A 13,228-nucleotide genomic window follows, 5' to 3' on the forward strand; every position below is an offset into this window, starting at 1 on the left:
AGAGTCCAGAGTAACTGTGCTGCCTCATTATAGCAAATGGATCCCTTGGGGGTTTTATCTGTTATGTCACTCAGAGATTTAGATGGAAACTCCAAATTAAGTGGTCAGGAATCAGGATAGAGCGCCGGATAACTGTGATCCCAAACGTTATGTAAATTTGCCCAATAAAAGCTTCAACTCAATCCACAAAAAAAGCAAGTCCCCACTCAGATCTGTCATCTGTTAACGAAAATATAGGGGGCTTCCATGTTACTGGCATCACAAAGTCTCTGGAAAAGCTTAATGGCTCCTCACTCTCCAAAAGAAATTCAGCAAATTCTCCGCTCCCAAATCCAAATGCCCCCCTTCTTTCTGAGTCCCAGTGTGCCTGAACCACATATGGCACCCACATGTTTGGCATTTCTGTAATGATGATAGCCCAACTAATTAACAGGTGCATGTCTCCAGAAGCATGAGCTGAGCATAATGTACTGGTCACTAAAACAGCAGTTTGCAATTTTCACTCAGCAACATCCACTGCTGCCTGTTTCTGTAAAACACCCGTGGAGTCAAAATCGTCACTACATCTGTAGATAAATTCCAAAGGGTTATAATTTCCAAAATGTGGTCACTTGAGGGGGGGATTCTGCTTTTCTAGTACTTAGGGGCCCTTTATATGGAATCCACAAACTAGTCTAGGAAAATCTGCGCTCCAGGAGACAAATGGCGCTCTGTCCCTCCTAAATCACTCCGTATGGCAAATTGGTACTGTACAGCCACATATGGGGGATTTCTACATTCAGCAGAAATTGTAGGACAAATGCTGATGCCATTTTTACCCATTTCCCAGTGTGAAAATGTAAAACTTGGGGCTAACACACAATCTTGGTTGTAAAAATGTAAATTATTTTTTCTTCACTGCCCATTGGTATAAAAGTTTGTGACACACCTGTGGTGTCAATATAATCACTGCACCCCTAGATGAATTTATTGAGAGGTTAAATTGGTAAAATGGGGCCACTTATGGTGGGTTCTGCTGTTCTGGCACTTCAGGGGCTCTGCCAATGTAAAATGGCACCCTCAAATCAGTGTAGCAAAATCTGCACTGTAATATGACGCTACTTCCCTTCAGAGCTTTGCACTGTGCCTCAAAAGTAGTTTTCAACCACATATGGGGTATCAGTGAATTCAGAAGAATTCAAACGTGACATGGCATCCGCTAATTATTCCATCAAATTTTGCATTCAAAAAGTCAAATGGCGCTCCTTCCCTTCTAAGCCTTGCAGTGCACCCAAACAGTAGTATTCCCCCACATATGTGGAATCGGCGTACTCATGAGAAATTGCACAACAAATTGTGTGAAGCAATTTTTCTTGTTACCCTTATGAAAATGCAAAATATGGAGCTAAAAACATTTATTTGGGAAAAAATGTGATTTATTTTATTTCCACGGCTCTATGCTATAAACGTTTGTGAAGCACCTGTGAGTTCAAGGTGCTCAATACACTTCTAAATAAGTTCTAGAAGGGGTCTAGTTTCCAAAATGGTGCCAATTGTGGGCAGTTTCCACTGTTTAGGCACATCAGGGGCTCTTCAAATACAACATGGTGTCCGCTAATTATTCCATCAAATTTGGCATTCCAAAAGTGAAATGGCGCTGTTTCCTTTCCAAGGCCTGCCGTGCACCCAAACCGTTGTTTCCCTTCACATATTGGGTATCGGCGTACTCAGAAGAAATTGCGCAACAAATTGTATGAAGCAATTTTTCTTGTTACCCTTATGAAAATGCAAAATATGGAGCTAAAAACATTTATTTGGGAAAAAATGTGATTTATTTTATTTCCACGGCTCTATGCTATAAACTTTTGTGAAGTACCTGTGAGTTAAAGGTGCTCAATACACTTCTAAATAAGTTCTAGAAGGGGTCTAGTTTCCAAAATGGTGTCACTTGTGGGCAGTTTCCACTGTTTAGGCACATCAGGGGCTCTTCAAATACAACATGGTGTCCGTTAATTATTCCATCAAATTTGGCATTCCAAAAGTGAAATGGCGCTTTTTCCCTTCCAAGGCCTGCCGTGCACCCAAACAGTTGTTTCCCTTCACATATTGGGTATCAGCGTACTCAGAAGAAATTGCGCAACAAATTGTATTGTGCAATTTCTCCTTTTACCTTTATGTAAATGCAAAATTTGAAACTTAAAAGATTTATTTGGGAAAAATTTGATTTTTTTTATTTCCATGGCTCTACGTTATAAACTTTTTTGAAGCATTTGGGTGTTCAAGGTGCTTACCACACATCTAGATAAGTTCCTTAAAGGGTCTAGTTTCCAAATTGGGGTCACTTGTTTGGGCTTCCACTTTTTAGGCACATCAGGGGCTCTCCAAACACCACATGGCGTCTGCAAATGATTTCAGCAAATTTTGCATTCTAAAAGTCAAATGGCGCTCCTTCCTTCTGAACCCTTCCGTGCGCCAAAACAGTAGTTTTCCCCCACATACAAAGTATCGGCATGCTCAGGAGAAATGTCACAACAAAATTTATTGTCCATTTTCTCCTGTTACCTTTGCAAAAGTAAAAAAAAATTAGGTCTAAAGAACATTTTTGTGAATGAAAAATAAATGTTTATTTTTTCCTACCTCATTCCAAAAGTTCCTGTGAAGCATCTGAAGGGTTAATAAACTTCTTGAATGTGGTTTTGAGTACCTTGGGGAGTGCAGTTTTGAAAATGGTGTCATTTTGGGGTATTTTCTGTCATATAGACCCCTCAAAGTCACTTTAAGTGTGATGTGGTCCCTAAGAAAAAGATTTTGCAAATTTTGTTGTAAAAATGAGAAATCGCTGGTCAACTTTTAACCCTTATAACTTCTTAACAAAAAAAAGTTATGTTTACAAAATTGTGCTGATGTAAAGTAGACATATGGAAGTATTATTTCTTAACTATTTTGTGCGATATGACTCTGATTTAAGGGCATAAAAATTAAAAGTTTGAAAATTGCAAAATTTTCAAAATTTTTGCCAAATTTCCATTTTTTTCACAAATAAACACAAATCATATCAAATAAATTTTTATCCAGTATCATAAAATGCAATATGTCACGAGAAAACAATCTCAGAATCACCAGGATCAGTTGAAGCGTTCCAGAGTTATTATCTCATAAAGTGACAGTGGTCAGAATTGTAAAAATTGGCCGGGGCATGAAGGTGAAAACAGGCTTCGTCTCAAAGGGGTTAAAATGTTAGTCTCATTCAAGAACATAAAATAAGTAAGTTAAGCCATATGAGTGTAATGGTAAAATATAAAGAACAGATAAGAATGCAGTAAAGCAACAGTTTATTCTGGTCTGGTTACACATTGGGTTATAAAAAAAAATACAATAAAATAAAAAGGAAATATGGGCCAATCATAGTAAATGATACAGTGCCCAATTCTACATGGAAAGCAGATGTTGTACACTTCATCATAATAAAATAGCAATTTTAATAAACAGTTTTCTACAAAAATGATAAAAAACAAACATATAAAAGTTGAGAAAACGCATAGAAAAAAAACAAACAGAGATTAAAGGGTCAGATTATATGAAACACAGTATATATGACACACAAATATAGTTACAAAATAGATATATAAAATATAGTGTTATTTCCATAGTGTAATTTACTATCTAAGAACATTTTAATAATGATGATAGCAAACTTAACATAAAAGATTTAACAATTTCGAAGTATCTTAATAAGGAAAAGTTGCCTCTTCTGCAAAATGAAAAGGTAAATGATAAAGTAAAAACATTTCTAATAATAATATTTCTTAGTGTACAATGCTTATTTGTAGTACTTATCTTTTTCCTCATGGTGGTGCTGCTGTCTAACAATTTAAAAATCTATCTGAACAGTGTGTGGAGCTAGCGATTTCTCTATAATATCCAGACATTGCAGATCGGAAAAGGAAGCAAGGCTGTGTCTCTGATCGTACTACCCTTCATTTTTTATCTTTATTTGGATGCTAAGAAAACAACTGCAAGAATTCAGCTTTTGACTATACCCAGGACATGGCTTGGCAAGTACTATTCTTCTACTTTGGTTTCTTTTCCATGGCTGCTCCTAATCAGTTCTACTACTCAATTCTAGAGGAGCTGAAGCTAAATTCTATCATTGGGAACGTTGCAGAAGATTTAGGATTAGACAGTAGTAACCTTAAAATGAGAAAGTTAAGGATTGTTTCTCATCACAGCAAAAATTATTTCAATATCAGCGCAGAAAATGGTAATTTATATGTGAGTGACAGGATAGACAGGGAGGAGATCTGTGGGGAAGAGCCGAGCTGCTTTCTGGATCTTGAAATTTTAGCTGAAAATCCAGTAAATGTTTTTTCTGTAAAAATTGAAATCCAAGATATAAATGATAATCCGCCAAGTTTTCCAAATGAAATATTTAATTTAAGAATAAGTGAATCTTCATTGCCTGGAGCAAGATTTGTTTTAGAACATGCACGAGATCCAGATTTAGGCACCAATTCTTTACAAAGTTATAGTCTAAGTTCCAATTTATACTTCTCATTGGTGGAAAAATCAGACATGGAAAATCCAGAACTTACTTTAGTGCAATCTTTGGATCGTGAAAAGCAGCAAAAATTTGAATTTATTTTAACAGCTTCTGATGGAGGAAAAAGTATTAAAACTGGAACTGCCATGATAAAGATTGAAGTTCAGGATATCAATGACAATTATCCAGTATTTAGTCAAAAAAATTATAAAGTTAGTTTAAATGAAGATTTTCCAATTGGATATGTAGCTTTACAATTGAACGCCAGCGATAAAGATGAAGGATCCAATGCAGAAATCTCATATTCATTTAGTCACATTCCCGAAAGTGCAAAACAAGTATTTAATATTGATTCTCAGAGTGGGATTATACAAATTATAGGAAAGCTGGACTATGAAACAGCACAGACCTATGAGATGACGGTGAAAGCTACTGATGGTGGAGGTCTAGCTTCCAAATGTACTGTCTCTATACAAATTTTGGATCTTAACGACAATTCTCCTGAGATAACGATTACATCACTGTCTACTCCAATTCCAGAGGATTCTGCACCTGGGACCCTCGTAGCATTGATTAATGTAAAGGATTTGGATTCTGGGAAATATGGAGACGTGAACTGTCAAATAACAGAAATAAAGGCACTTAAACTAGTTCCATCATCTAATAATTATTACAAGGTTGTAACTGCAGGAGAACTTGACAGAGAGACGTCATCAGCATACAACATCACAATCACAGCAGAAGATGAAGGCTCTCCTCCAATGGTCACTAAGAAAACAGTTCACATTACTGTCTCAGATGTGAATGATAATGAACCAGTCTTTGGAAAACCTTTTTATATTTCTCATATTCTAGAGCACATTCCAGCAGGAGCATCAATACAGAATATTCATGCATCTGACCTGGATGAAAATGAGAATGCTAGGGTCACTTATTCTATTATCAATAGAAATATTGATGACATCCCAGTGACATCTTATGTTTCCATAAACTCAATGACCGGAGTTCTCTACGCCCAGAGATCATTTGACTATGAACAGTTGCGGGAATTTCAGTTCCATGTGATGGCTAAAGACAGTGGATCTCCTCCTCTAAGCAGTAATGTCACAGTGAGGATATGTATCATTGATAAGAATGATAATGCTCCGAAGATCCTCTACCCATCACCAGACACTGAGGGATCAGCATTATTTGAGTTTATTCCTCACTCTGCTGAGAAAGGTTATCTAGTCACCAAAGTGATTGCCGTGGACGCTGACTCTGGACACAACGCCTGGCTCTCCTATCACTTACTACAAGTTCCTGATCCTTCCATTTTAACAATTGGTCAATATACTGGGGAAATCAGGATTGGACGAGATCTTCCAGATATAGAAACATTAAGACAAAAAATTGTAGTTCTGGTCAAAGATAATGGCGTACCATCTCTGTCATCTACAGCAACTTTGAACTTGGTTGTAGCAGAAAATTTTCAGCAAGTTGTGCCAGAAATAAGAAGACAACCCAATAACTCTGTAACTGCCTCCAATACCACATTCTACCTTGTAGTAGCTATAGGCCTGATCTCTATGTTATTCATTGTCACAGTGTTAATCACAGTCATCGCTAAATGCAGAAAAACTCACAGTCCAACGTCTTTTGATGCTTTCAATAGAAACGTGTATCCTCAGTTCACCCTGGGATGTCCTTCTGAGATCAGTGATACCAGTTTACCTTTCCCATTCTCCTATGATGTGTGTGTGACTCTGGACTCCAAGCAGAATGAAATCGCTTATCTGAAACCAGTGCAGAACGTCCCCACAGAGAATCTCATAGACACTGGTGATTCTGCTCATGGATCAGATTCAACAAATGTCCACCTTCCCAAGACCAGCAATGTACAGGTATGAAAGCTAGACTTGCAGTATATTGGTTAATGTTGATGCTATTGTTGTGAGCCTTAATTCATTTTTTTACTAAGAATTTATTTTTATTTCCATTGTAGTGATAAATTATTTAAAGTAAAGATTTTTTTCTTTAGTTTTGAAATATATGTAGAAGATTTTTAATGCAGTGAGATCTAAAAAGATATTCATAAAACAAAAATGTAAAATATAATACATTTGCTTTACTGAAGTTTTTGAGCATTATTTCTCTAAAAAGTATAGTTCTTAACATAAAGGCATATCTGTAGAATCCTTACAATCACTACTTTTCCTTATTTCTTTACATATTACTATACCAATATTACTGCATATGCTCAATTATGACACTAATCTATGGTAGAAAATATGTATATATGGTGCATACATCAAAACAATTGCACTTCAAAATCAATTTTCCATCTATGTAATTCATTTCAGTTTGCCCTTTGACTAACTTCCATAGACCTAAAATGACAGTGCCACGTATAAGCTCAGTCATGCCTCTATTGAAGCTTATGGAGATTGTGGTTGCAACTGGTTCACTGCAGTCAGAAGACCCCTATTCTGATAAATTGGGCTACCAGGGCTTGAAATTGCAATTTTTGCCATATCCTGAGGAAACACAGTACGGGTCTAAGATGAAAGCACAAGTTTTAGGTATTATGAGAAATGTAAAATTAGTGGTTACCTGGTTAATAGTGATCTTAGAAAATGTGATGGCTAAAGATTTCACAGTGAGGATGTGTATCATTGATAAGAATGATAATGCTCTGAAGATCCTCTACCCATCACCAGACACTGAGGGAGACCACTGAAGACCACTATGTTGGATCTTTTAATGCATCATGATATTTCTAGAAAACAATTTTCAGTATTTGAATATAATTATTTCAAGTAGTCTGTCACCAGAGAGTGCCAAGAGTGTGCAAAGCAGTCATCAAGGCAAAAGGTGGCTACTTTGAAGAACCTAGAATATAAGACATAATTTCAGTTGTTTCACACTTTTTTGTTAAGTATATAATTCTACATGTGTTAATTCATAGTTTTGATGCCTTCAGTGTGAATGTACAATTTTCATAGACAAGAAAATACAGAAACATTTTTAAATGAGGAGGTGTGTCCAAACTTTTGGCCTGTACTGTATATCCCGCTTTCCAGTTCCGGTTTGGACTTTGCAGCTCTCTGGCGCCTCACTTACCCTCAGGTCAGTCTAGGTACTACAGCTAGGGTAATTAGTCACCAGAAAGGCTGCCTGCTATGTACTGGCTATTGGGCACACTGCAGCGAGTGCGATATAACTACTGCCACTCAGGCAGGAACAATAATTATCAATGCTGCCGTCGCCACAATGACTCCCAAATGCACAGAACAAGTATGCTGTCACCAGTTCCGATTAAAAGGGTCCAAAGCCAACCCAATTCAGTAGCGTAATCAACTTCAGAGGACTTAGGGTACGTTTTAGAACAGGTGAACAAATCTAGTAATTTATAAGTTTTTCTCCATAAAAAGATCAGGCAGTGTTTATAAAAGGTATATAAAGATGTTACAATATGAGACAATTTAACGTACTGTATGTACAAAACAATTATAAAATAAACATGGATTAAACGAGAAATTAACACTTACATGTGCTCAGATCATTTCATGCAAACCAGGCTGGTAGGCAGAGCCCCAAATGTCCCAATTCATGAGAAGGTCAGGCAGTAACAGCTCCTCAGGCAAGACTGAAGGTTGGGCTCACTGGCAGTCACTTATACCTGCAGGCTTCTGACATCACGAAAGGGGCTGAGTTACCATTGCCCTCCCCTCTCAGATGTACACTTTGTACCAACAATACTTGTAATTCTCATATCTTAGCATCTGCATTGCAGCTACAGAAGTCATAAAAAATCTTGTGGTGGGAAGGAATGAGGGATTTGGGATCCACACTCACATTTCAGCAAGCAGAAACATATAGAGAGAAGGGGGGTCAGAGCCTACCGTATGTGTACTAACAGGGAAAACTAAAAATCATATTATACATTATCATCACAGTGGGCTTAATGGTTTGAAAGAACTTCTAAGCTACTTAGTGACGACATTGACTTGTGTGATTGCTACCTTCCAATAGGAGGCACTAGAGTTCTAGTTCTCTTCCTCTCTGAAGAGACAATTTGCATAATTAGTATATTTCCCAGAGGAGCATTGCGGCTTTAAGTCTCCTCATCTTGGCATGCTTAGCACGTCAATCTCCGCAAGGAGAAATGATACTTCTTGGATATAAGCTACTTAGTGTAATATATGTGGCTGTTATTTAGACTTTTTTCATCATTAGTTTCTTAGTTTATAATCATTCTATCATTACTAAAACATGTAAAAATTAAAATTCATGTTGAACTTCTGGCCATCATGCAGTTGTACCTTGTGAGAATTGTACAGTCATCAGCAGATATTGTGCGATATATTCATAGCTATGTTGGATGACGTGCAGACATAATTTATTCTATATGTCTGAGATATAGGGTCAAAGCATTCCTCAATGGGTACCTAAGACATCCACTAATGACTCACAACACCATATAGCCCTAGAGAGGCAAACATCAGCCATGGTGTAAAAGAGACGAACCAATACTATGCCGAATACTGTGCGGTATATAATATTCTTACTTATTTGTTGTTAATTCCAACAGATGGAGACAAAAAGTTTACTTCTTTGTCCTTTGTACATTGTAACATTCGGCTATGTTTGGTATTATTCCTAGGAGCTTTCCTGGTTCATATTTTGGATGTAGTCACAAGATTATGGTGTTGTCAGATTTGTGGGATATGATGGCTAAAATTATATAACAAGTTGTTAACTGGTGGACACAGACCAAAAATGGTCCAAGTGAAAGAACAGTATAGGGACCCTTTGAGGTCCAATAACTCATCATAAAGCAAAATTCCACCTGCGTAGAAGGGAGAAGTCCGTCCTCTGTCCTCTTGGGCCCCTGTGAGACCATATAGGATGAATCAATGATTTTGATAACCAAAGAAAAAAATGGACAGTCGAGCAATATTAAAAATTATATATTCAAATTTATTCCACATATAAACAATGCATAGACAACAAGAGGTAAAAGGTACCAAGTAAAAGGATGTAGACACTTTAGTGCCACGTCCAGGAAGGTAGGTGCATAAGTCTATATGAATATCTAGTCAAAGTAAAAAAATATGAAATATTATAGTTAAAGTAAAGAAATTGTGCACTGATCAATAAAATTGCAATTAATCCTATTAGTAAACCTTTTTGACAGTACCAGGTTATATGAAGTGCACAGTGCAATAATTATACGTGGAATAATTTATATGTGGAATAAATTTGAATATATAATTTTCAATATAGCGCAACTGTCCATTTTTTTCTTTGGCTATTTATGTAAAATTCTAAGGATGAGCTCTTCTTTAACCAGACTTTTGTTTGGGATTTTGAATCAATGATTTGTCCACCCCTGAATTTGCAGTAATAACATTGGCATTGTTTTGTGATTTGGTTTTTAAGAAAACTAAATGATGCAAGAAATATTACCTGTACTGGGTACAAATTTTGATTAAAAGTTTTAATAATGCTGTAATTCGTTTAGCAGTGCAGTTTGGAAATGGTTGAATGTAACAATAATTAATAATTTTATTTGGAATTATCATATAAAATTGGATAATAATAATAATTTATTATTATTATTATTATTATTACAAGGGACTTTTTAATGTGCATCCATTGTAGGATTGAAAATAAAATCACTGCAGTACCGTATTCTGAGCTCTGAGTGTCACTAGAAGACTGTAAAATGGTTTTCTTCTGTCTGGATGTGGGAACCAATCATAGTCTTAAAGTGTAGAATAATAGGACGCTGCAATATTACGAGCCTTCATCCTCCAGGCTGGATTACCCTGAGCATCTTTAGATGAAAATCTTGGATATTTTCTATTCCTTGTTTTTCGAAACTCCTCAAGAAAACAAGCACCAGAGACACTTTGGCTTACAATGAAGAATTCCAAAAGAGAAAGTCGCATTCTAAGGTTTATTGCTTGGCAAGTATTTATCTTTCTGCTTTTTTTCTTCAGGCAGATCTCTGGTCAGTTACAATACTCAATACCTGAAGAGTTAAAGAAAGGATCTGTAGTTGGGAATGTGGCTAAAGATCTAGGTTTAAATGTTAAGGAACTGCAATTAAGAAAAATGCAAACTGTCTCTCAAACTAAGAAGCAATATTTTGCTTTAAACATAGAAAATGGAGATTTGATTGTATCGGATAGGATTGACAGAGAAGCATTATGTGGGGCTAAGCAAGTCTGTTTTATACATTTGGAAGCTGTGATTGAAAATCCTTTGAATTTTTACACAATCACAATAGAGATCCAGGATGTGAATGATAACGCCCCGACATTTTCTAAAAAACACTTTGATATAGGCATCAGTGAGTCTTCTCTACCAGGAGTACATTTTCCATTAGGAAATGCACAAGATCCAGATATAGGTATCAACTCTATACAAAGTTATATTCTTCCTGGTAATGAATACTTTAAACTTGGAGAAAGAATAGCTAAGGATGGAATTAAGTATCCAGAACTTATTTTAGAAAAGTCGTTAGATAGAGAAAAGCAGAGTTTCTATGAGTTCATCTTATCTGCGTCCGATGGGGGTAAACCTCCTAAAACTGGCACTGCCATAATTAAGATCACAGTACAAGATGTGAATGATAACTTTCCAGTATTTCTGCAAGACACCTATCAGATAAGATTACCTGAGAACGCACCTATTGGTTTTCTAGTAATCCATCTAAATGCAACAGATAAAGATGAGGGCCCTAATGGGCTCATTTCATATTCTTTTAGCCACATTCCTGAAACTGCTCAGGAATTATTTACTATTGATTTATTGAATGGAGACATTGTGATAATAGGGAATTTGGACTATGAAACAGCAGAAAGCTATGAAATGACTGTGGAGGCTAAAGATGGAGGAGGTCAAGTGACTTATTGCAAGGTGTCAGTACAAGTGATTGATGTGAATGATAATTCACCTGAAATAACAGTCACCTCTTTGTCAACGTCAGTTCCAGAAGATTCTCCGCCTGGTACTGTCATTGCAATTTTTAATATTCGTGATTTGGATTCTGATATAAATGGAGATGTTGTTTGTCATATTTCAGAGACATTTGCATTTCAACTAATTCCATCTTCAAGTACTTACTATAAACTTGTGACTGCATCTAGCATGGACCGAGAGAGAAATTCGTTATATAATATTACAATTCAATGTCTGGACCAAGGATCTCCTCCACTATCTACCAATAAAAGTATTCAGCTGACTATTTCAGATGTGAATGACAATATTCCTATTTTTGAGAAAACAAACTACATTGTCTACGTTGTAGAAAATAATCAACCAGGGACTTCAACTCAGCGCATCCATGCTTCAGATCTTGACAACTATGAAAATGGTAAAGTAACATATAGTATTCTAAATAACAATGTAGATGATATACCTGTAACATCTTATGTTTCCATAAACTCAATGACTGGAGTTCTCTATGCCCAGAGATCATTTGACTATGAACAGTTGCGGGAATTTCAGTTCCAGGTGATGGCTAAAGACAGTGGATCTCCTCCTCTAAGCAGTAATGTCACAGTGAGGATATGTATCATTGATAAGAATGATAATGCTCCGAAGATCCTCTACCCATCACCAGACACTGAGGGATCAGCATTATTTGAGTTTATTCCTCACTCTGCTGAGAAAGGTTATCTAGTCACCAAAGTGATTGCAGTGGACGTTGACTCTGGACACAACGCCTGGCTCTCCTATCACTTACTACAAGTTCCCGATCCTTCATTATTTGGAATTGACCAATATACTGGGGAAATAAAGATTATGAGAGATCTTCAAGATGCAGATAACTTAAGACAAAAACTTGTGGTTCTGGTGAAGGATAATGGAGTCCCATCTTTGTCATCTACAGTCACCTTGAGTTTAGTTGTGGCAGAGAATTTTCAGCAAATTGTGCCAGAAATAAGAAAACAACCGGCTAATTCAGATACTAAATCTCCTGTAACTTTCTATCTAGTCATATCCATAGCTCTGATTTCTTGTCTATTCATTATAACTGTTATCATCACAGTCATCTACAAATGCCGAAAAGACAACACCCCGACTACATATGGAGCATACAGTAGAAACGTGTATCCTCAGTTCACCCTGGGATTTCCTTCTGAGATCAGTGATACCAGTTTACCTTTCCCATTCTCATATGATGTGTGTGTGACTCTGGACTCCAAGCAGAATGAAATCGCTTATCTGAAACCAGTGCAGAACGTCCCCACAGAGAATCTCATAGACACTGAAGTTGCAGCTCCCGGAACTGATTCTGTAAGTGCCATCTTGTCTACAAGCAACAATGTCGTTCAGGTAGGAAGCAATTAATTTTAAAATGATCTAAAATATTGATAAAATCTTTGTGTAGTTACTAGGATATTTGTATAGTTTTATGGCTGACACTAGCTTCAATTTTTCAAATTTGCTACATGTAAAAATTTTTGAAGGGTTGCAGATTTTTGCGCAATGCGAGGTTGCACACAAATATGCATATTGGTGACCTCAGATGGGGCTTGTCCATAGAATGTGGCTACAGTGCCAAAAAATTATGGGATCCCCAGCTTTCAGAATATCTGCCCACTTGGAGGTCCCAGGCAGGAGATATTAATGCCATATTTCCCATCATGATTTTAGATTTCTATAGACAGGAAACATGGCATATTTATTGTTATTTATCTGTATATTATTGTG

The 13,228-nt window shown here is 36.6% G+C and overlaps 2 pseudogenes; both read left to right on the forward strand.

The window, feature by feature from the left end:
• Nucleotides 1-3,921: 3,921 nt before the first annotated feature.
• On the forward strand, nucleotides 3,922-6,408 carry LOC143773476 (protocadherin gamma-B2 pseudogene; annotated as a pseudogene).
• Nucleotides 6,409-10,336: 3,928 nt separating this feature from the next.
• On the forward strand, nucleotides 10,337-12,865 carry LOC143773481 (protocadherin gamma-B2 pseudogene; annotated as a pseudogene).
• Nucleotides 12,866-13,228: the final 363 nt, after the last annotated feature.

Source organism: Ranitomeya variabilis, chromosome 5, assembly GCF_051348905.1.
Source record: "Ranitomeya variabilis isolate aRanVar5 chromosome 5, aRanVar5.hap1, whole genome shotgun sequence".
NCBI lineage: Eukaryota > Metazoa > Chordata > Amphibia > Anura > Dendrobatidae > Ranitomeya > Ranitomeya variabilis.